Source organism: Podarcis erhardii, assembly GCF_964252035.2.
Source record: "Podarcis erhardii genome assembly, chromosome: 12".
Lineage (NCBI taxonomy): Eukaryota > Metazoa > Chordata > Lepidosauria > Squamata > Lacertidae > Podarcis > Podarcis erhardii.
In genome coordinates this window covers 43,191,001-43,215,957 of record NC_138513.1, presented here as the reverse complement: position 1 = coordinate 43,215,957, position 24,957 = coordinate 43,191,001, and the positions used below count along the sequence as shown (strand labels likewise).

Below are 24,957 nucleotides of genomic sequence, written 5' to 3'. Positions count from 1 at the left end.
CTACTTGTACAAATACCGTATTTTTTGCACCATAACACTCACTTTTTTCCTCCTAGAAATCAAGGGGAAATGTCTGTGCGTGTTATGGAGCGAATGCCTGCGGGTGGCGGGGGAGATCTGCTGCAGTCGTGAGCAGAGGATCCATGGTTCCCCTTCCTTCCCTCCTCTGTGGTTACAAAGGATGGATTCACATGGATCCTCAGGATTTTTGCATTGGGCTACTCCAAACTCACTGTCAGATCACATGTCTGTGGCCACAGCATGAACCACAAAAATCATATATCCACTATTTCGTTTAGAATATTTTTTTTCTTGTTTTCCTCCTCTAAAAACTACGTGCGTGTTATGGTCTGGTGCGTGTTATAGAGTGAAAAATACAGTATATGGCAGGATTGTTTTACTACTCCAAATGACACCTTATCGTAGTTCCACTGTCCTCTGTCCACTGTGCTGCTACTAGAATTCTATCCTTGAATGATTGTCTCCTTCCATAGAGAGTTGCTTCCACCCCACCTCACAAGCCATTTCTGCAAAAGAGGCAGGACATCCTATGTAAAATCTTTGTCTTTTAGGAAGTCATTTAGGATATTGTTCCAGCGAGCATTTGAGAAAAGGTGAATGTGCAAGAACGATTTACATCATTTCCCCCCTCCCTTTATTGCACTGCATTGATTAAACTTTTAATTGTCGTTGGGCCCTCTAAGGCTTTTCAAGGCATGTAGCAGGATATTACAATCAGTCAATCAAAGCAACTGCGCTTGCTATTGCAGTGCCCATCTGCATGTGGAATAAGCCTTTAAACCTCTGGCGCTTCAAGAGCCTCACTAACGATTGATGAAGACATGACTAAGCATTACTCTTAGTAATGAATTCAGGTGGTGAACGCTGACAAGTCTGTAGCCAAAATGAAGCCACCGACAAACAAGAATACTCACGGGAATGCTAAAGTTTGCAGATATATATTCCCAAGAAATAAAATCTAAGGAGACCAAAATGTAACAAAAATTCTAAAGTATAGCTCAGAAACACAAGTAATTTCAGGGTCCAGTCTCTTGTTCTCACAATGGATGACCTATGCGAAGCCCACACACAGGGAAGGAGTGCAAAAACACTCTCTCTATTTGTGATTCCATACAACTGGCATTTAGAGGCTTACTGCCTCCAACACTGGAGGGAGGCATAGAGCCTCTAATAGCCTAATCCACCATGAATAGAGCAATCATTGCAGCAGTCTCTGCTCGCTAGGCTAAGGAAGGAGTTGATTCACTGAGGCATCAGCAGTAAAAGGGTTGCCTGTTAAGCAAATGATACTCTTGGATTTTTATTTTTATTTTAAAGCCCCTTGGCTAGTGTCTGTGTGTTTCTGCCTTGCTGTTGGGCAGCAGGGGTGGGAAGACTGAATTATATTTCCCCCTTGCCCAATTCACCGAGATCATTAATATCACGAGGTTGATGTTTTTGATGAGCTACAAGCCAAAGTTTCTTGCTCCTGGATGGTTCAGATCCCATTAATGCATATGTGAGTTGTTGTTTTTTAACGCTGTGAAACTGCTTTTTTATTTTTTTTAAAACAGCCCAAACACCTTTAATAGGAAAATGCTGGTCAATGATCAGAATGGTGCAGTTCGGGCTCATGCCTTCACAGCGTATTTCTGAGGTGGGTACAGGCGTTCTTTTCACTGCTGCTTTTTGGTCTTCATACCCTCTTCATGCTTGTTTAGCCTGCACCGCATGGCACGTGTCTTCTTAGGCCGCAAGTCGAGAGGCTTGTATTTCTTGCCTTTGTAGAACTTCCTGAGGTTTTCCTTCTGGGTCTGGTTAATGACGGTCAGCACTCTGGCAATGGATTTGCGAACCACCCAGATCTTTGAGAGTTTGGAGGCTGCTCCACCGGTCACCTTGGCCACCTGCAGCTGAGAGAGTTCCACCTTGAGGTCATCCAGCTGCTTCAACAGCTCTTCCTTCTTCTTCCCTCTTAAATCACGGGCTTTGATTTTGGCCATGGCATCCACAACGGTCTCAGGCTGACTCAAGAATTGAGGCGCACGTGGTGCACGAGTCTGAACGAGAGGCCTTCGGAACTCGGTCCTCGCATATGTGAGTTTTTAAAATATGATCAGCAAATTAGGTTCCCGCACTGCTCGCTCCTAACTTTAACTGCTCAACCCTAGATCAGGGATGGGGAACCTTTGCCCTCCAGGTTCTGACAAATTGATCAGTGATGATTGGAGTTGTAGTTCGACAGCACTGGGAGGGCCACAGGTCCACCAGCCCTTTTCTAGATCATTTAATGGAACTCAAGGCAGCATGCGTAGGTTTCCCAGGTGGTCTTCCATCAAAATATTAACCAGCAAACTTGCTTAGCTTCAGCAAGGGGGCTGCTTCACATGTCTTCGGACCATGCCATTGGATCCAGCAATTAAGCCTGTGATTGAGGGCAGTTGACCCATGAAACACGGTCCAAGTGGGAGGAAAAGAAAATGGAGGGGGAGAAAGGGAAGGCTTGAGCCCCTAACATCTCACAGAATGCTAAAGCTAAACATCATAGTCAGTGGCAGAGTAAACATCTCCTTCTCATGCTAAACACTCACCCAATAAAACAATCAAATTCAGATTTTAATCTGGAACCTTTAAGCATTATATAGCACTGGACTGAGGGCACAAGGAGAAGGGGACGACAGAGGACGAGGTGGCTGGACCGTGTTCTCAAAGCTACCAGCATGAGTTTGACCAAACTGTGGGAGGCAGTGGAAGACAACAGTGCCTGGAGTGCTCTTCTCCATGGGGTCATGAAGAGTCGGACATGGCTACAAGACTAAACAACAACAGTACTGGAGGAAGAGGCGGGGGGGGTGCCGGGGTCCCAGAGAGTGCTGCCACATCTCTGTTAAGGAGCTGGGGATCCCCTGCAACATTTTGTTGCTGCCCCTCCATCACTGCTTGTCATTTCTGACTACTGCCTCCAGTTTGCCCACCAACGAGCCTTAGATTGAAAATTTCAGCTTCCATTTCCTGGTGACATTTCGTGCACTACAGGTTTAACATACTCCTTCTGGTGAAGTTAGAAATATTAGTCGATTGAATAACACCCCCCAGCTCTCTCGTGTTCCAAGTGTGCCACAATTACGGAAATTCAGGCACTAAGTTTATATGGGTCCGCTGGGAACATTTTTAGAATGCTTAACAGCCCTTAAAATTTCTCATTTCCAACCTGTCACAGGGAAGCTGAGTGCCTGCACTTTGTGCTGCACTGTAAAGCATGAACGGAACAGGGATATTGGTACAAGACTCCATTAAGGCTTTTTTCTTTCCCTTTCCTCTAATAATAATAAGAAAGACACTGGGCGTTGCATCCATGCCTCTGTGTTTTTCTCCTCCCGATTACTGCGAGAACATGGAAACCCTATGCAGGGGTTAAAAAGGCTTCTGATCTAATTAGAGGAGCTTTAAAAAATCCATGTAGAGAGATTACGAGGAAAGTTCACCGAAGGAACCGCAACAACAGAGAGATCAGAGAGTCTCAGAAGTGGAAACAACTGAGGTATGGAATGTGCTAATAATATTTTGTCTCTTGGCTCCAGATACACCCATTTTAGACAGTAATTACAATGGTCTCCGTATGGAGCCCTCAAGACTCTGTGCTCAGAGAAGCCTTGTAAGAATGACACAGCTTTGTTGGGCAGGCGACCAGCAACGCTTATAGCCTGCAGCTCTCCAGCTTCACCCTCAGTTTTCAGACTCGGTGCTGCGTGTCTGGTTCCTTGTGGGTTGAAATGTGGCTCTGCTGAAGCAACGGGAGGTCTAAGTCCTCAAAGGTGGGCCAAGGCATTTTTCTGCTTGAGGCAGAGTATCAAAAGGTGACTCACCCCCTGAGTCAAGGCCAATCAAGTTACTTTGGCACCATAAAACCCCGCAAGCACTTCTCCTTAGATAAGTAGCCATTTGTTGCCCTTTCTACGACAACCAAAATCTTTGCATTCCGGGAATAAGCTCTGCCAAGCATAATGGTGCTGGCTGCATAGGTTCAATAATAAAGCACATTGGCCTTTGACAAAAGATCACCTGCCAGCTGAAATTCAATTGCTAGCTTTTCGTTCGAAATGCAAACCACCTTGCAAAGATGAGAGCCAGTGTGGTGTAGTGGTTAAGAGCGGTAGTCTCGTAATCTGGGGAACCGGGTTCGCGTCTCCGCTCCTCCACATACAGCTGCTGGGTGACCTTGGGCCAGTCACACTTCTCTGAAGTCTCTCAGCCTCACTCACCTCACAGAGTGTTTGTTGTGGGGGAGGAAGGGAAAGGAGAATGTTAGCCGCTTTGAGACTCCTTAAAGGGAGTGAAAGGTGGGATATCAAATCCAAACTCCTCCTCCTCCTCCTCCTCCTCCTCCTCCTCCTCCTCCTCCTCCTCTTCTTCTTCTTCTTCTTCTTCTTCTTCTTCTTCTTCAATGTGCTACCATTTAGATTGCTAGTTTGAAGTAGGACCGTATCAAAGAAAAGACATGGGCAGCTTGATGGTTTTCCTCATTTTCTGCCTTCCTCTGGTCAAATCTGTCACAAACTTGAAAGCCTCATCATCACTTCGTTCATTTGCCATAACGTGAAGGATGCAGATGATGCCATTGCTTGTGTTCTCTACTGGAAAAAAGTCCTGGAGCTGTGCTCCCCTGCGTTCACCCTCCACTGTTAACGCTGGTAGATAGCCATGCTGTCACTTGCCTTTTAAAGGTTGCATTTGCCAAATAAACTGAGCTGAGAAACAAATGGACATTAACAAAGTGATTTCTCGGGACCTTGGGTGCTTCTTCTAATTTGCTTCATTCTAAATGGTAAGGTTTTTGGCCACTGCTGGCGTTGGAGGTGCCAAACCTATAGTATATATGGGAACTCTTGCATGCAGTAAAAGCCATCGTCGTTCCTCAGAGAAATGCAGCTACCGAGTGATTCAGAATCACTGTTTAATATACTCCTAGACAGCGGCAGAGCAAACTGATCGGGCTCCAGGGGCAGAATGTGTGTCCTGCTCCCAGGGGCGGGGCCAATCGCCATGGGGTGGAGAAAGTCAGGGCAGGACACTCCACAGGGCCTCCAAAGAGTCTGCCTGCCTCCCCCCACTCAGCCGCCCTACAACTGAGGGGGAGGCAGCTAGTGAACCGCTTGGGTCAGTGGGAGCCTACAGGCACCCAAGCCACCATATCACTCCCAGGAGAGATGCGTGGCTTGGGTGTGCTGCAGGCCCCACGGTGAGTGCCACCCGGCATTTTGTCACACCCCCCTCAGTGGTGACACCCAGGGCAGCCTGCCCCCACTGTGCCCCCTTCTCTGCCCCTGCTCATAGAATCATAGCACTGTAGAGCTGGAAGGAATCCTGAAAGTCATCTAGTCCTGCAATGCAGGAATCCATGATCAGATGGTCAACCAACCTCTGCTTAAAAACCTCCAAGGAAGGAGAGTCTACCGCCTTCCAAAGCACTGGAAATAAGAAGGCAAAATGTTGGGATGTTGGATAAGAATGGGGGCAGTGACACATTTGTATCTGTGGACCACCCTTCATTGACCAAGCCCAAGCTATTATTCCTTTCCACCTTGGGGGCATTTCATACATCCTGTCAATATGACACTTTATCTGTTAATGCTAGTTTTTCTCTGATGAATGCAGTGTAAAGGTGAAGGTAAAGGACCCCTGGACGGTTAAGTCCAGTCAAAGGCAACTATGGGGTTGCGGCACTCATTTTGCTTTCAGGCTGAGGGAGCCAGTGTTTGTCCACAGACAGCTTTCTGGGTCATGTGGCCAGCATGACTAAACCGTTTCTGGTGCATGGAAGACAGTGATGAGGGCCAGAGTGCACAGAAGTGCGTTTACCTTCCCACCACAGTGGTACCTAATTATCTACTTGCACTTTGACATGCTTTTGAACTGCTAGGTTGGCAGGAGCTGGGACAGAGCAATGGGAGATCACCCCATTGCAGGGATTCGAACTGCCAACCTTCCAATCAGCAAACCCAAGAGGCTCAGTGGTTTAGACCCTGTGGTCTTCCAAGATGGTGTTGGCCGTGCTGGCTGGGCTGATGGGAGTTTGCACCCAACAATATCTGGAGGGTCACAGGTGCCCCATCCCAGCTGTACAATAGGTGTGGCTGCAAACACACATTCTGGCTTACTAGCGGTACGTGTGAAAAGGACCAAGGGGTCTTGGTGAACCACAAGCTTAACATGAGTCAACAGTGTGAGGCAGCAGCAAAAGAAGCTAATGCTATTCTAGGCTGCATCAACAGAAGTCTAGTTTCCAGATCCAGGGAAGTACTAGTATCATTCAATTCTGCCTTAGTCAGACCACACTTGGAATACTGTGCCCAATTCTGGGCACCAAAATTTAAGAAGGATGTTGACAAGCTGGAACGTGTGCAGAGGAGGGCAACCAAGATGACCAAGGGTCTGGAAACTAAGCCTTATGAGGAGTACTTGAAGGACCTGGTTTATGTTTGGCCTGGAAAAGAGCAGACTGAGAGGAGACATGATAGCCATCTTCAAATATCTCAAAGGCTGCCTTTGTGATGGCCTGGGACTCAGGCTCGGGCTCGGAACCAGAGGAGTCTCAGTCCGCACTGGATCCCTTGCCTTAGGCGGCATCTGGGGCATGATCCTGAAGAGCCCCAGTCTGCACATGTTCCCCTGCAACAAGCACCAGCTGGGCCGAGTCAGGGGCCTGAGCCTGCCCTGGCTCCAGATGCGGGGATTACCTCATTGTCTTCAGCTGGGCCATCACTTACAGCTGCTCCACTACCGGTTGGGTTGGGGGAGGCTGAGGTGGCCTCTGGGTCTAGTAACCCACCGACACCTCTCGAGCTGCAGAGACTAAGGTCTGAGAGACCTGAGTACTCGCAGGAGGAGTGCTTGCCTTCGGACGAGACAGGTAGGTGAGTCACCAGGGGATTAGGACCGGCCGTTACCCTGACAAAGATAAAAGGCTGTTGGACCCCACCCCAGGTTGTGGGAGCAACATTGCTGTTTGCCAGAACCTGCCTGAGACCCTGTCCCTGACCTTGCCTGGTTTCCTGCCTCGTGTCCTGCCTTGGACCTGTCGGACTGACTCCTCGTGGAACCCTTGGATTCGGGACCAGACCTGGACCGCGTTGCTTGGGTCATCCCTGGGCCCAGCACAGCCACATGGAGGAGGGAGCATGCTTGTTTTCCCCTGCTCTGGAGGGTAGGACTCGAACCAATGGCTTCAAGTTGCAAGAAAAGAGATTCCGACTAAGCCTTCAGAAAAACTTTCTGGCAGTAAGAGCTGTTTGATAGTGGAACAAGAGGTGGTGGACTGTTGTTCCTTGGAGGTTTTTAAACAGAGGTTGGATGGCCATCTGTCATGGGTGCTTTAGCTGAGATTCCTTCATTGCAGGGGACTGGACTAGATGACCCTTGGAACCCCTTCCTACTCTTCGATTCTATGTATGATTCTTCTTTCACATTTGACATTATGAAAATATTTTAGGTCTTTTAGGAGAATTTCTCACCAGAATTTGGACCACCACCTTCCTTTCTTTTTTCTGTTTTGAAAGAGAAACTTCTCCTTCGTTAAACTATCTTGAAGAGACATTTGAAGTTGCCAACGGGTGTCATCAACAATGAATCTAGAGAGTGTGCCTGAACAAAACCCTCTTGATAAGAAGTCGGGAAGAACTGTTTCACAATTTCACTTTAACTTTTATAGATAAATTATTGAAGATTTAAAGAGTCCTCTTGAGATGATAATTAGAGATGACAAGGCACTGCTGAAGGGAAGCCTTGGTTGCTACGAGACGGAGACAGTGAAGTGTCCTAATGTATGTTTTATTTTGGGCCAGTAATGCTCATTAATGAACACTTTTCATTATCTTTCCCCTGCAAAAATATTATGTGAAAGATTTGGCTTCTTGTAATTGATTCTGGAGGTATTCAATTGATTGAAGGTCATGAAATCTGGATGCTGCGCAGGCTTCACCTCCTCTCATGTTATCCTCACAAGGTATCTTGGGATGACTGATCTAGAGACCTGGAGGGCATGGGTTGGAGATTAAGCATGCAAAGGCCATGAGCCACAAGGCTTGTTTTTCTTTTGAAATTATGGAAGTAAATGGGCCAGGGAGAGGGGGAGAGATGAATAGTTTCACTAGGCTTGCATGAGCATATGTATATCTTTGGATCTTGCCATAATGAATTCACTTAGCTATGGACTCAGCTCAATTGGTAAATAAAGAACGTTTTATATGTTTGGTATATGCGATATAACACCATGACACCAGATGGCACTGTTTAAACTCTTGGATAATGACACTGTCCCAAGTGAATCTTCACACCCTGTCGCTCTCACTTCTTCATTCGTCTCCTCTACAGCTGCTGCTATTGTCAGGATCTCGTCCTACTCTCGAGTAGGACCCTGGCATGCCTGACTGGCATGTTCCCTCCCTCCTGGTCAATCATTCGGGAGCTTCAAAAGCTTTCTTCAGCCTGAACATCACAGCGACCGATGCCAACAGACATCAGCACACTTAGGGATCAGCAGAGTGTTCGCAGTTTGCATGACAGATCTCAGCAACTCAGCATTTTGGCTAATCTACTTTATTTACATATAAACACACACGGAGCACTGCAACATGGCTCCCTCTCTTCAGACAGCAAAGAGAAAGAACAAAGGACAATAGTCCCACTTCATGAAACACAGTAACACAAACATCCTGTCTCCGTCACTTCCCACATCAAAACATACACCGTCATGTGAAAGACAACAATCCCATTGATTGTTGAGCAGGAATTCTAACAGCTAAGTGTCCTTTTAAGGCTTGCTGGGTTCTGGGAGATGGAGGGTCTGGAATGCTTTTGAATGACAATGTGTCAGCTGGGTGTTGTTCTGGCTCTCCCATGATTTCCCAGCTTTCCCCCTCATCTGCCTCCGAGCTGTGACCTCCCTCAAACCCCTGTTATAAATCTATACTGTCTTCTTCTCCCTTCTCCCTGGAATGGTCAGGATGGGAGATGGTCTCCACCCAGTTCCTGACAACAATGCATATAAAGTGCTTTTTCTTTGCCAATGTAGCTGAGTCCTTGCACCCGAGTCCTGCCCCCCAGGGATGGTCTGGCCATGAGTCAGGCTGAGGCTGCTGCCTCAGGTGGCAATACAGCAAGAGGTGGCGCCTGAATGCCTCTGTGGAGAAGTGGTGGAAGCAGCAGTAGCTTCTGGCAAGATCTCACAAGATCTCATGCAAAATCTCACCAGAACCTACCGTTACTGCTACTGCTGTGTGACCCTGCTAAGGGAGGCTATGGAGGGACAGTTATGAGGGTTTTTAAGGGATACAACACCTGCTATTATTAATTATTATTATTATTATTATTATTATTATTGATTTTAAACTAGATCTTAAACAATAATTTCTTGGAAAACTTAAATGGGCACATACAAATAACAATGGGCTATCTATATTATTAGGTGACTTCTTTTAGATCATCATCTATTAAGCTATCTAGAATATTGAGCACCGCTTATTAATAATCTAATACACAATGAAAAATATAAGGAAAACGGCTTAGGAATAGAACTGTCAAAGAGCTCTCATTCAGGCCGAACTTTTCTATTAGCGCAAATTTAATTTAATTCATTTTTAAAGTTGCTGTGCTCATATGTCCTGAAAAGAAAACCAGGGAAGCATATTCAAATTATAATGTTAGATCTTGTTGGCTATGTCAGAAAATGCTTAAAAAAAAAGTTTTAAAAATTGGCTTCTCCTCCCTTTGGCTTTCACTAGGCATCACTCAGATTTAGGCCTGTCTTCACTTCCTTCAAAGCTAGAATCTGGCTTTTTGAAAAGATAGGCTCCTCAGGATGCTGCCTTCCTTGTCAACGCTAAATTGCATGCTTGCGCATTGGAATCAAGGGATGCAGACAGCCCTGGGAACGGTTTGCAACGTGACATCTGAGCTCAGGATGCATTTTATTTATCTTGCATCTAACATAACAGCCGAATCAGTCTGCTTGCATGGCTTCGTGGACAAGCCAATCCTTATTTTGATTTGTGCTATCCTGGTTGTTCCCCAGGGAAACAAAAGGTTTGTTTGTCATCAGAGTAATTTCCCTGGCAGGCAATTATGCTGTCTGGTATAGTCAGAAAATTGTGTTAATTACTAACTATAGCAGGAGGGTTTGATGTGTGTGTAAGTGGATCTTTTGTGCTGCAAAATAGCGCTGCTTTGTAATAGTGCAGGAACTGAACAGCCCTCTCTTCTCTTTTGGGCCTGATTTAAACTTGATGCCATGTCTCTAAGAAAAACTTACCAGTGCACCAGCTTCACTTTTAAACCAGGCCCCCAACTGCATTGTCGTCCAGCTAAACCCTTCCTGCTAAATCGAAAAGGGAGAGAGAGATGGCTCTTTCCATCAACCATCAACCAGTAACCTCCTCCCCTTGAACTTGCTCCAATTCAGGTGATTACAAGAACTCTGTAATTAAAGCCTAGTGACTGCTTGCGTTTTCCTCTTCCCTCCTAACACCCTTTCCTTTTGTGCTGTGCCTTTTAGACTGTAAGTCTGAGGGCAGGGTATGCCTGACATTTGTGAGATGCTCTGGTAGCTTTTTGTTGTTGTTTTTTTGGCTAAGGAGGAGGGTAAATAAAAACAAACCGTGTGCAATGTTAGCATGCACAGATCTCCGCCCCATGAGCTGCGGAGACAAACTGTTTCAGAAGAGAGGCTGGGCATCAGCACTGCCATGTGCATATTTTGTTATATTCCCAGCGCCCCTTTTAAATCAGGCCTCAGTAGATATTCATGAGAAGCGGCATCACGATAATGATATTTAGTGCTGAATTGCCTGTGAGAATTTTTTATCGCCTTCCTTGTCGTTGTAAATTTTGTTTTCCTTATTTAAAAAGGAAGAGAAATAGCACAGCTTGCTACTATTCCAATAAGGGAGTCCAGGCCTAGCTCTGAAGAAGAATGGACAATAACATAAACCAATAAGTATCCATTCATGATATTTAAACCATTCTAGGCAGGGTTGTGGACCTTTTGACGGAAAGAGCTTTGTGCTAACCCTTCTCCCCTCCACAGATTGAGAATGGCAAGTGTGTGGTATGGAAAATTTATGACCCAATTGCTTTTGCTTTAAAAAGAACACATATTTTGTCTTTTGTTAGAATTGGATTATGTGGCTGCCTATATTTGGAACAGATGCCTTTTGCTTCCTTACCAGTTACTTTCAGAATTGGACTCACAAGAGACACTGTGCCTTGAAAAGGCCCCATTCAAGTGGGCATTTGATTCTGAAAGGATTATAGGAAAGCAGAGCAATTCTAAACACAGTCTCAATAATGAAAGTTTAGAATATTTATATGAATTCAATTAATTACTTTGATGCTTAATGCCAGATACCCTTTTGCCCTTCCCTTATAAATGTGGAAATGGCTACCTCAGTCAGCATACAGTCAGGGTGAAATGAGACCCCTATCTCTTGGCAGCTTTCAATACCATCAACCGAGGGGGAGGCACCATTTTCAATGGTTCTGGTCCTATTTGGATGGACATTTCCTTTTTTCTCTCTCGGATGAAAAAATTCTTTGTTGAAATTCATTAATGTCATTACAGATTTAACTTCACACATACACACATATATATATTCTTAAATTAGTTTAACTTAGAATGTTAATTTGACCTTCTAATTCCACTTAGATATCAGCTAAGCTAAAATCATACAATGGTACATAAAATAAAACAAAACAACAACAACAAACTGAAGTAAAATAAATATAGACGTCCCACCATTTCCCGATATAGTTGACATTTGTGATTTTGAATGTACTTATAATGATTACCTTACATTTAATATAATTGGACGGACATCTCCAGAGGGTGATACTCGGGGAGCATTCTTCAGTCTCATGAAGCCTTCAATGTGAGGTTCCTCAGGGTTCGATTTTATTCCTCATGCTGTTCAACATCTACATGAAACCACTGAGTGGGGTTGTCTGGAGTTTGGGAGTACGTTGTCAGCGATATGCTGATGACACACAGCTCAACTTCTCCTTTACATCTGCAGGTGAGGCAGTGGAAGTGCTGGACCAGTGTCTGGCCTCAGTAATGGTCTGGATGAGAGCCAACAAACTATAGATCAATCCACATTAGACTGAGGCACTGTTAGTGGGTGGTTCCCTAGACCGGATGGGTGGGAGGTCACCTGCTCTTGATGGGGTTACACCCCTTCTGAAGGGAACCTTATTGTATGCTGGTGAAACATGGACCACTTATAAACGCCATCTCTAACTCCTTGAAGAATTCCATGAGCGGTGTCTCTGAAAATGTTTTACATATCACTTGGGAAGACAGGCCAGTGTACTGGAAGAAGCAAAAATTACCAGTGTTGTAACAATGATTCTTCAACATCAACTTCATTGGACTGGTCACATTGTTCGGATGCTTGGTTATCGTCTTCCAAACAACTACTCTATTCTGAACTTAAAAATGGAAAGTGTAATGCTGGTGGTCAACAAAAGAGGTTTAAAGACTCTCTCAAGGAAAATCTTTTTTAAAATGTAGTATAAAGGTAAAGATAAAGGACCCCTGACAGTTATTATTATCTGAGGCCCTTATTCATGTTACTCCTCCACAATGGGAGATGGTGGGGGCATAGTGAGGTGTTTTTTTATCCCCCAAAGCGGTTAAATAAAGATCTCAACTCTAGAATGAGGTTCATTCTTGGGAAAGCAATAAACAACATTTAGCTGATCAGGAAAGGGAAAAACAGAAACCAGAGGACCTGATGGCTGTTTACTAAAAACTGTTTGACATTTTGTGAAATGATGTAAAATAGCCACTCAACCCTCATTTACTTTACCTGAGAATATGAATGAAAAGTATAATCGTTCTCAGGAGAATATAGTTTTTCGACAGACGTCAATTAACCATTGTTCATTACAGACGTTAGATAACCTTATTTTCTGTCTGGGTCAGAATAAAGTACCGGCATGGGGTTCATTTCAGGAATAATCTCCACTCATCCGCCAGGTCAAGTGGAGCTTGTGCATTTATAAAAAGAATAATCTTTTCGTTGGCTTAGCAGGTAATAAGAAAAATAATAGCTTGTGATAATTTCTGGCATTTCCAACAAGAAAAGTTTTCAGAATACGTGGCCAGACAAAATGACTTACTGCAGAGATCCTGACAACTTGTTTATGTACCACACATACATAACATATGAAGCATATTTATGAAAAGTTATAACCATTGGTTTAGCCTCTAATGGGAGGGCTAGTTTTAATACTGCTTAATGTAATAAAAATGTCAAAGTGGTTTACATAAACAGAATAAAGCTACACAATATTCTATAACATTTCCTAGAAGCTAAATAGAAATGAGATGGAAAGAAAATGCAACTGAATATCGCAAATAAAACTGAGCAGGGTCCAAAAACAAAACAAAGTTTTAAAGATATATTTAAAGGTCATTACTGTCTCTGCCTCACAAATTGCCTGAGGAAGGGCATTTCAGAGGATAGGTGCTGTCACCAAGAAGGGGCTGTTTCACATTGTCACCAAGTGACAGCACACTGGTTTTGGAATGACCAGTAGGGTCTCCTTGAAAGATCATAAAGGGTGGATTGGTCTGCACCAGGGGAGCTGGTCTGCTAAGTATTCTGGCACCAAGCTGTTTGGGACTTTAAATGACAACAACGAAACTTTGAACATGGCTAACAGGTAGTCAGTGCAGATCTTTCAACAGGAGTGTAATACTTTCAAATCTGGGGGTTCCACTAAGCAGCCTAGCAGCTACACATTCTATTAGCTGCAATTTCTGAATCAACTGCAATATTCATCTTCTTCTTCCTCTTCTTCCTCTTCTTCTTTGCTTGCTGCTGCTGCTGCGATCACTCATAGCTGAGTAAGATTGTCTTTCATAAGCACGATATTAACAGTGAGTCCGTAAGTGACTGTGGAGGCCAATTCTGGATTCACATGTCCTTCCACAGTGGGGACGTAGGTTTCTGGGAGGGAGTTGATCATGGTGAGGGTTTGCCAAGCGTGCCTTCCTCTTAGCACGTTTCCCCATTTCGTCCTGCATTACATTAGGGGAAATTCCTTGCAAAAATGTGTAAGGCGAAATCTACATTGAAATGCTGGATTTTCATGAGGTTTTTTTTTGTTTGTTTGTTTTGTTTTAAAAAAATCAAAGTTGACAAATTGCTGCAGAAGTGTAGAGAACTGAATTTAAGAGTGGAAAAATGAGAAACCTTGAGAACCCAAACTGACAGATTCACCCATCCCTGCTCTGAAGTTTGTGATGTGGTTCTCGAACAAAAAAAGTGTACAAAAGTGTGTATATTCAGGAGAGCCTGCAAAAAGTGCATATCTTAGGAGACAGAAGGCACCATATTAGGAAGAATGGCTTGCAAAAATGTGTAGGCAAAATTGCATGCAGTTGTACTAAGATAAATGTACACTAAAACGCTGACAAATTGATTGGAGGAGGGTTCCCCCCCCCAAAGCAAATTGAGATATAGTGAACTGAATTGAGATAATATATACAGTGGTACCTTGGGATGCAAACGGGATCCGTTCCAGAGCCCTGTTCACATCCCGAACAGAACACAAGACGCGACAGCACGTCTGTGCGTGTGCAGGTCGTGTTTCGCCGCTTCCGCGCATGGGCATGATGTCATTTTGAGCATCTGCGCATGTGCGAGTGGCGAAACCCAAGGGTAATGCGCTCTGTTACTTCCGGGTCGCCGTGGAGCGCAACCCGAAAGCGCTCAACCTGAAGCATATTTATCCTGAGGTATGACTGTATATAGGGACGCGGGTGGCACTGTGGGTTAAACCACAGAGCCTAGGACTTGCTGATCAGAAGGTCGGTGGTTTGAATCCCTGTGACGGGGTGAGCTCCCGTTGCTCGATCCCTGCTTCTGCCAACCTAGCAGTACAAAAGCACATCAAAGTGCAAGTAGATAAACAGGTGGTGGGAAGGTAAACGGCGTTTCTGTGCGTTGCTCTGGTTCGCCAGAAGCCGCTTAGTCATGCTGGCCACATGACCTGGAAGCTGTATGCCGGCTCCCTCGGCCAATAAAGCGAGATGAGCGCCGCAACCCCAGAGTCGGCCACAACTGGACCTAATGGTCAGGGGTCCCTTTACCTTTACCTTTTATGACTGTATATACGTTCATCTGTCTGTTGTCTTTGTAGGTCTTAACCTCTAAAAGTATTATTTCCCCAAATATCTATTTTTCCCCAAGCAGTTGCCCTACCCTACCAATATTATTCAAAAGTTAACAGAACTTTATTTCCTTTTAAAATGGAAGCTGAATTTTGTGCACAGTGGCTAGTCTGTACCTCTGCAGAATCATGGCATGCAAGCAGGTGCCACTTGCTTTCCAAAATCTGAAATACCCATTTGTTGCCCATGCAACATGGTTGCCCCTTTGCCCCATCCCAATGCATGCCACATAATTCATGTCTCGGCTCAGCTAATCCTCACCCTTCAAGCTTTCAATTTGGCTGGCGCTCTGCTTGGAAATCCTTGTCAAGTCACTTACATTGGGAACAAAGGAGGCACCGTTGACAATAGAGGGAATTATTTCTATAGCCAATTTTTACTGCTATATGGGGGGTTGATTATTGGGATTCTTATTTGCTGTCAGTAAAACTTTTCAGGAGCCTCTATTTTCTGCTAAACACAATTCTCGCTGCGTTGCATCTTTCCCCTTGCTTCCATTTGGAGTTACAGTATTGGATGGAGAGGCGAATAGGAACCATTCCAGTCATAGCTCTGCACCAAAACACCCTGGTATCTGGTCCAGTTGGGGGGGGGCAGAGTCTAGAGCAGGTCTGGGGAATGGGTAGTACCAGGAGGGGCAGAGCCCAGTGGTTTTAGGTGGGCACAGTAAAATAATAATAATAATGGTTGCATTGTGGAAACCGGATCTGCCAATTTTTGTTTTTGTTCTGGTCACCTGGAAACCCTGTGCCATTCTAAGGCAGGGTGTTCTCTGACACATGAGGCCGATGCCGGAAAAGGCATCAAAGCTAGCCTAGGAAATGCAACATCAATCACGGGAGGGATGCCTCTAAACAGCCCCATTAGCAAAATTTCTCACACTGTGCTTGACGAGCTGGCAGTCTTTTAGAAGACTTCAGATGTATAAAATTTTATTGTATTCACCTGCATAGCCACCCTATAATTAGCCTGACTCCTTGCAGTACTCAAGTTCCCAGCAGTTGTCAGCTCCTGTGGCAGAGCAGATAAAAGAAAAGCAAATTTCATGGCACCGAGCGCATGAAAGTGCCCATTTTGCCCTTGTTTACAGGGGCTAGAGAATTCAGTCCTTTACTGAGAGCTCTGAAGTAATGACACTCTGTGAAGCTGAAGCTGTCTGCAAGGATGAGTTAGTAAGAAACATAAGGCAGTAAGAAACATTGGCTTGACAGCACAGTGCTATGCATATGTCTACTCGAAAGTGAATCCCATAGAGCTCAATAGGCCTTATTCCCAGGTGAGTGTGTATAGGATTGCAGTCTGCATTTTTTTGTCATCTTCCCCCACCTGCTCCACAATGTTTTCCTGATTTTTTATTTTATTTGCATTTTTAAAGTTTACATACTGGCCATTCTATTTTCTTGTTAAAAGTAAGAATCAAGAACTCTACCGTGGTGTGATGGCCTGGGAATCTGATTCAGAGGCTGAACCAGAGGAATCCCAGCCTGCACAGGAGTCCCCGCCTCCAGGGCCAGCTGAACTGGGGCAGGGCCTTGATTCTGAAGTGCCTGCACCTGTGCCGGATCCTCAGGAGCAGGAACCAGGTGATTCCACTCTGGCTCCAGAGGTGGTTGAGGACTCAGTGCCTGCAGGTGAGTCTCCCCCTGGGTCCAGTAACCCTCCAGCCTCTCCTGAGCTGCAGAGGCTCAGGGCAGAGAGGCGGAGGGAACTGGTTTCTCCCAGGAGGAGTGCTCGCCTTAAGGCCAGGAGAGGCGGGTCTCCTGGGGGCCGGGACCGCCCCTGGCCTCAGAGAAGATAAAGGCCAGTCAGCCTTGTCCCAGGTTGTGGGAGCAACGTCGTTGATGAGCTGTTTCGGCCAGCATCCAGTCCTGTTTCCCCCAGAGTTCCTGTCCTTGCCCGGCTTCCCTCTGTGGACCCCGCTTCGCCCGAGGAGGACTGTCTGCCGACCCTCAACTCAGGTCCTGGACCTCGCCCCACGGTAACCTCCCCCCCGGACCAGCACACGTGGTGAGGGTAATGAAATTAAATTAGTGCATTAAATTAAATTAGCCTCTGCATTCCAAAGTATAACACAAAGTCTAAGTTACTGGACTTTGTAAGTTCATAAAGATCTTTGGGTGAGCTCTCTCACACTGAAGTCAATTAAAAACATAAGAAGAACCAAAGGTCCACCTAATCCAACATCCTGTTCTCACCATAGCCAACTAGATGTAAACAGAAAGTTCATAAGTAGGAGCTGAGCACTGCAGCACTCCCACCTGAAATCCCCAGCAGCTAGTATGAAGCTGGTAGCCACCAATGCCTCTTGGAGCACTGAGTTCTGAAGTTTAGCTATGTGCTTGTTAAGTGTAATTGATTGCTAAGTATAACTGAGTTCTTGCTGAGTTAATGATTGTTGTTCTCTGGTAGCTAACATGTGAGTGTTGTAACTTTAGATCATATGATGAAGATATTGAGTTGAAAATCTCCATTTTGAGATGGTCTCCCAAACACCATGGAGTGAGGATATAAATGAAGTTTTCCTAAAGGGAGAGCAAACAGCCTAAGCCAATGGAGGCTGGAAAGCAGGCTGTGGGGAGAGACAGACCTCTACTTCTAGGTCTGTTTGGATTATTTAAAATTTTCTAAAATGCTGAGCTTATGCTGGACAACACAGGACATTGTATGGATGTTTTTGATGTATCTTTGATGCTTTTATTTTGTCTTGAAGAGTTCTGCTAGTAAAAGTTGAATAATATCTCAGTGGGTCTGGACAATGCTTCATTTCTTTTTTATTTGAAAATTTTATTTAATTTTCCAATTTTTGGAATTTACAAACAACCTTCAAACAACCAAAACAAAAAAAGAATTCCATAAATTCCTATGAACTTCCCTCCTCCCCTTTGTGGGTGCTTACATTAACTTTTTTCCTCCTGCATCTTCTCTATTAATCCAGTTCTATTAAATCTCCATTACAACCATAGTCCAACACAGTTACAAGTATCATTCTAATCCTACTAATAATTTTAATTGTTTACAATGGTTTTTATGATAAATTATAGATTTTCCCCATTCCTTATTAAAATTTTGGTCTTCCTGATTCCTAATTCTTCCGGTCATTTTTGCCATTTTGGCATAGTCCATCGATTTGATCTGCCATTCTTCTTTGGTAGATTTCCATCTCTGGGCTAGTAACATCCGGGAAGCAGTGGTTGCATACATAAATATTGGACTGGACAATGCTTCATTTCCAAAAGGAGTCAGTTTTCTTGAATCCAGTCGCTTCAAACTGTGCAATATTCATATCTGCAACTGTGCTGTGCAAAAAAGCAACTTATGTTGTCTGTCCTGAAACTAACAGCATTAGGCTTCATTGGATGGCCCCAAGTTCTAACATTATGAGAGAAGTAGAAAAACGCCTCCCTGTTCACGTTCTGCATTCCAGTGCCATGTTCGTCTTTACTAGCCTCTTTTTCTAAACTAAAAGGCCCCAAATGTTATAACTCAAGAGTTGCCAGTATGCTCCCACAGAGGCCTACCCCAGTGGCCACAGCATTTTCCCCACTGAAATTAGGCTTGTAAGAAGCAGTTTATTGTAGCCAGTAGAATAGGTTTCAGTGTGTGCCTAACTGTAATGTGTTTGTGAGGCCAAGACAGTCCATCTGTGTCCAAAGGTTCAAATGGTTTGGCAGTCTATACTGGCAGTAGCTCTCCAAGGTTTCAGGCTCTGCCAGTTAGGGATTGAAGGATCTGCCAACATAACTTCTCTTAGTTTCTCAGTTTCCCATTTCCCCAGCCTTAAATTCAGTTCTCCACATTTTGCAGCCATTTGCTATTTTCTTTTCTTTTTTAAAAAAAACCTCATAAAAATTACCAGCATTTTAGTGCAAATGGCTCCTAATACAGTGGTACCTTGGTTTGCGAACTTAATCCGTTCTGGAAGTCCGTTCTTAAACAAAGCATTCTTAACCCAAGGCATGCTTTCCCATAGCAGCGGGGGACTCAATTTACACTCAACAGGAAGCGAAACATGTTCTGTTTCCAAGGCAAAGTTCACAAACCAAAACACCTACTTCCGGGTTTCCAGTGTTCTTAATCCAAGTTGTTCATAAACTAAGCTGTTCTGAAACCAGGGTACCACTATAAACACATTTTTATATGCAGTTTTGACGAAGGTGCATATTTTTTTTGCAAGCAATTTCCTTAATATAATGCATTGCTGTATATTATTTTCACTAAGATCTTTATTTTTATGCACGTTTGGCTCTAATCTATACATTTTTGTAAAGATGGGCTGGATAACAGCATTGCAAAAACTGGATAAGTGTGCATTTCAAAGGATAGCTGTGTTTGCATATTGTTTCAGAAAGTGCCAATTTCATGGGTTCTGCCTTACACGCACACTGAATCAAATTTCTCCTCCATCCCTACTCCCAGTCCTACCAGGAGATGCCAAGGATTGGACATGGAACCTTTGTCTGTTTCCTGTTTTTTTGCCTTCACTCTAACCTTGCTTCATTTATCCACCCCTCCAGCTCCTACACCTTCTATCGTCCTATTTTTTTGGACTGATCACCAAGAATTTGTGAGCACTCAGAAGAGCCAAGGAGGTGAAAGGGGATCCTCAAGACTTGCTACTTAGGCCTGCAGAACAAACTGGGGGCAGAACAGCATTACACACTCAGAGACTTAGGAATCAGGAGGGTTGTTACCGTACTCAGGGATGACTTCCCTTAACACTAAAAAAAAGGGAGTCAGGGAATTCTCAGCCGCATTTAGTTACTGGTGGTGATGGGGAGTCGTAGGAACCTTCAGGCTTAAGCCATAGGAGTGTTAGAATTCCTGCTCCATGATTGCAGTCATGGAATTGTGGGAAGTGGGAAGTGACGGAGACAGGATGTTTGTGTTACTGTGTTCCGTGAAGTGGGACTATTGTCCTTTGTTCTTTTTCCCTTTGCTGTCTGATGCTAGAGAGAGAGGGAGCCATGTTGCAGTGCTCCGTGTGTGTTTATATGTAAATAAAGTAGATTAGCCAAAATGCTGAGTTGCTGAGATCTGTCATGCAAACTGCGAACACTCTGCTGATCCATAAGTGTGCTGATGTCTGTTAGCATCGGTCGCTGTGATGTTCGGGCAGAAGAAAGCTTTTGAAGCTCCTGAACGATCGACCGGGAGGGAGGGAACATGCTAGTTGGGCATGGGTCTGCCAGGGTCCTACTTGAGTGTAGGACAAGCTCCTGACAAGGAGATCCTTTGCAAATTTCTTTTATATTTAATACATTTATGGATCCAGTTTGCTAACCTACTGTTAAATGTCTTGCCTTTTTATTTTCAGGTGTGGGTGCACATGGAGATTAATAATCATCATGGCTAGCTAATAACAGCAACAGCAGTACAGTAATTGTATGAAGATAAAATCAGAGGTTTTTATTTAATTCCCTTTTACTGGCTCAGATAATTTTAAACTGAGTTTCCACTTCTGCATTTAGTGCTATGTTGTTATAGAATAAATTGTCAGACCTTCTGCAGATTATTGTATACTGGTGTGCTGTTTAGTGGAGCAGGGCAGTGCATCTGTTCTATTATGGCCCGATATTAAAAGAATGAGAGTTCCTCTGTTTATGCAGGAACATTTTGCTTTATCTGAGATGGTTCTGTGAGAAAATTTCCGGTGCCGTTTCTACTGGCAGTATCTGAAGTTGCAAAGTAGACTGCTAAAACTTAAAAAAAGAAGGTTTGGGGCACAATATTATCCCTGAGATAGGCCCAGGGAGATATGAGGGTGGAACAAGACGTCAGCCACCAGAACCCCCGAGAATGATGGCGAAGGACTAGTGATGGAACAGCTGAAAACAGAGTACCAGATGGCTTAGCATCACAGGAAAGGAGCACACCATTGTCAACCCCTAACCTTCCTTGTTGCATGGATGTGCTTCGTAAGCAGCTGGAATCTACACTAGTAAGTAATTTCCCTCCCATTGACTCATGGGAACAGGGCAAAACGCAGATCACTCTGCATGCTTCCTCCCCATCGAAAGTGGTCCATTAGGTTATCCCAAGGCTCAGCCCTACCAAATGAAATGCCCAGCATTATTTTTTTTTAAGTTTCTCTCAGAAACCCCATCCACACTCTTTCCTGCCTCACACATCCACCCATAATGCATTTCAATATGCAGAGTCCTGGATACTTTTCTGTCAGTCTCTGGCCAATAAGCTTTCTGTGCCACTCAGTCAACATCAACCTGAAAGTATTGATGTGGCAAGGAGGTCCCACACATCTGCCTTCAGGCAGCAAAACAACAACAATAAAAACAAACAAACAAAACCCCCCCAAACTAAACATTTTTATCGTGCCAGAGCCACTGGCTATTTACACTGGTTGTGCAGTTTTCAGTCCCCTGTGTTCTCATTTTCTCAGTTCAGCTCATGTATCTGACATTAACTGATCTTCCTTTAGGATAGACCCAGGAGCTGTTCTGAGCATGCTCAGAGTTGTTTCCTTCAAGACCACACCTCCAAACAGCTCAAAGTGAGCTTTTTGTGGGCATGCACAAGAAGGGAGTGGTTGTTAGTTTGAGCAGCTTGGGTTGTTGTTTTTTAATTAAAGAAATAGTATTTGTTAACACACACACACACAGAGTGTGCAACTGTGGACAGCGTGGTTCACTTTCTACAGCAAACATTCCTCTTTTTTTTACTTTTAAAACTATTTGCATTTATTCTTTCTCAATGGGCTGGGAAATACTATAGGAGGATTGGGAAGAGAAATGGTTGACTGTGGAAAGCTTGTTTGTGTGTTGCAGCTTGCAACAGCTTGTGTTGCTGCCTGGTTTGTGGCCTGCCTGAGAAAGATAGTGCCTCTACATTTTTACTCATATTTCAAGTTCTACAAATGCTAGAAACATACTGGGTTTTTTTTAAATAAAAAATGAAAGCTAAGAATTAGGGGATTGTGAGTGGAGAACTGTCTGCTTTTGACATCCATGGGACCCAGCAGAATGTGGGCAGACCTCAGAGTTGGACCATTTCCACCTCAATCCTAGAGCATGTCTAGTGTATATGTGTCTACTCCAGCTGAGTTCAGTGGGGCTTCCTCTCAAGTGAGTGGGTGATCTGCAATATCTAACAGACCAGACCTTTTAGCCCAGGATAGGACAGAACATAGATTGGGACCTGCTAGTAGACCTCTTAGTAATTTGTAGTCCTTGAGCCTAGAAAAAAGTGTCCCAAGCTTTTGGCATAGGAAAGACTAACAATTAAACAATTTAAAATATCAATACTAAACCAGCACAATTTCCCCCCTCAGTTCTATTTCACCAATTTGCATGCGCAAGAGTACTTATTGCAACAACCTAGCTTGTGGAAGTCATTTCACGAAGGGGGAAAAAATAGTATCAGCAAATTAATTGAAAAAAAGTTTTGCAAAATGAGAGAGCTCATGATTGTACAGCAGGACACAACAATGAACCTTTAACCAAGTTAGGAAGATGAAGAAATCCCACAGCAATTTAACAAGCCACTGGCCATTATTCCATTTCGTTCCTCCACTTTTCCATTGAACTTTAATCAGAGAGATTGTTACATTCTTTGGGATGCTTAGCTGAGTTGCGGAATCAGCACAAAACCCAGAACCTCACTGAGGAGATCACACACTGTTTTTGAAAGCATCTCAAGGAATGTATAGCTTGCATACTACAAAAGCAGTTCTAATTAGCCCCAAGAGGCAGTTACATAAGTAACATTGAGAACCTTGCCCAGTCACATTTACTTCCTCCTTGTGATTTTTGTGTGAGATGCCAATGTAATGAATCCTCTTTGACAACTGGAGCTAAGAGGCCTTCTAGCTAACAGCACTCCTGAGTAAACAGCCAGTGATCTGTATTTGCAATTCTGCAAAGATCAGTTGGATTCCATTCTTAAGTGTTAACATTTCCCCAGATGGCTCCTCTGTTGAAGGTGGAAGTTATTGCATCCACTTGGGAAATATTAAGTGGGGGGGGGGGGACAACACCTTGAGACTTTAGAAATAGCCATATGATACTGTATGATATTTCCTTTTATTTTTAGTGAACCTGTGTGAGGTTTTCAAGCATTCCCCAAAAATCTACATTATGCATTAGCACTGGTGGATATCTGGAGGAAGGCATCCAGGATGGCAAGAGTTCTAGAAACCTAGCCCTATGAGGAAGAGTTGAAAGAGTTGGATATAAGCAGAAAAAGAGAGGACCACAACATGCTTCAATAGAAGAAAAGATATCTACACCAGCTGCCACAGCGCTTTCTCACAGAGAGGAGGTTTTTGCATCTTTCCTCTGTTCAAGATGGAAGGGAGAGTGGATGTCTAATCCTGGCATCCAGTGGAATAGGGGCCTGTTCAATGTAGGAGTGGCTGATCCTGTTGGGCTCTGTGTGAGAGTGTTCGTTCTTTTCAGAAACAAACTGAAAGTTCTTGAAAGTTCCAGAAGGTTCCAGTGCAAACATGAGCAGCGTAGGAAGAGCAAACAGCATTTTTATTTTCTTGAGTTTTTGTGAGGATGTTTACGGAGCTCTTTTTTCAGATGCCATGAGAGGTACTGGTGAGCAACCCCTTGACCCAAGTTATCTGTCTCTATCTATCACAGCATCAGTGTATATGATGTGCTAGAAGACAATATTTGGGGTCTTTAAATACAAGAAGAAGTAAAAGTTCTTCAAATGATCTGAAATTCCAGCATGCCTGCTAAAACTGTCGTTTTTATTATTATTTTGCACCATCTGGATGTAGTGGGGTTTTTCTGTGAGACAGATAACTACATCCATCTATGCAGCTGAGAATGTCAACTCCTCGGGATATTTTGGGAGAGCAAATAAAAATAGCAAACTTGCCCTTGCTTGATAATGCTTCCCCTCACCCCTGCCCCACACTTAGTAACCACTTTCAGAGTGAATCCAGAACTGCAAGGGGATAAAACAGCTCTTCGCTGCCATAAGCTTGAGCGGTACCGGTCTAGTACTTGTGCTTGTGAAATGCATTTCATGCCTCATCTGTTACCTAAATGAGATGTGAAAGCAGTTCACACCTCGTTTACATTTGTGCTATTTTATAGAACAGCAAAGACACAGTTTGGTGAAAGCAATGAAATGAGGTCACCCACCCAGTTCTCTCCTCGGATTGAATCCATGCAGCCTGATCCTCTGAATTCATCAGGTAGGAAATGAATCTCGGATGCTGTGCGGAGAAAACCCCCCACTTCGTTCTTTCCTGCAGATGGCTTGCTTTTCCCTAGGAAAGTTTGCTGCATAGTCCAGTCGAAAGTTCCGCTTTTGTTGTGCTATGGTGCAAGAGTGTCCCTTCCTATGGCAATGCGAAGTACCGTGGTACCTCTGCTTAAGAACTTAATTTGTTCTGGAGGTCCGTTCTTAACCTGAAACTGTTCTTAACCTGAGGTACCACTTTAGTTAATGGGGCCTCCTGCTGCTGCTGCGCTGCTGCCGCACGATTTCTGTTCTCATCCTGAAGCAAAGTTCTTAACCCGAGGTACTACTTCTGGGTTAGCGGAGTCTGTAACCTGAAGCGTATGTAACTTGAAGCATCTGTAACCTGAAGTGTCTGTAACTTGAAGCGTCTGTAACCCGAGGTACCACTGTATTCGTGAGGTATCACAAAACAACTAATAAAGTGGAATGATGGGCAGATGGTCTGGTATAAATCCACTGCTAATACACTATTGTTTTATTAATTATATTCAGCAGAATACACCTGCAAA

The 24,957-nt window shown here is 44.1% G+C and overlaps 1 long non-coding RNA gene and 1 pseudogene across 2 annotated transcripts; one reads left to right on the top strand and one right to left on the bottom strand.

Annotated features, from left to right (window-relative positions):
- Positions 1-1,589: 1,589 nt before the first annotated feature.
- On the bottom strand, positions 1,590-2,080 carry LOC309326187 (large ribosomal subunit protein uL29 pseudogene; annotated as a pseudogene). The gene has a single exon. The product of its transcript is annotated as a large ribosomal subunit protein uL29 pseudogene (transcript).
- An 18,775-nt stretch (positions 2,081-20,855) lies between these two features.
- LOC309326171 lies at positions 20,856-24,075 on the top strand. Its single transcript, XR_014150217.1, has 2 exons — positions 20,856-21,170; positions 23,279-24,075. It is a non-coding gene; the product is annotated as an uncharacterized lncRNA (long non-coding RNA).
- The last annotated feature ends 882 nt before the right edge of the window (positions 24,076-24,957 follow it).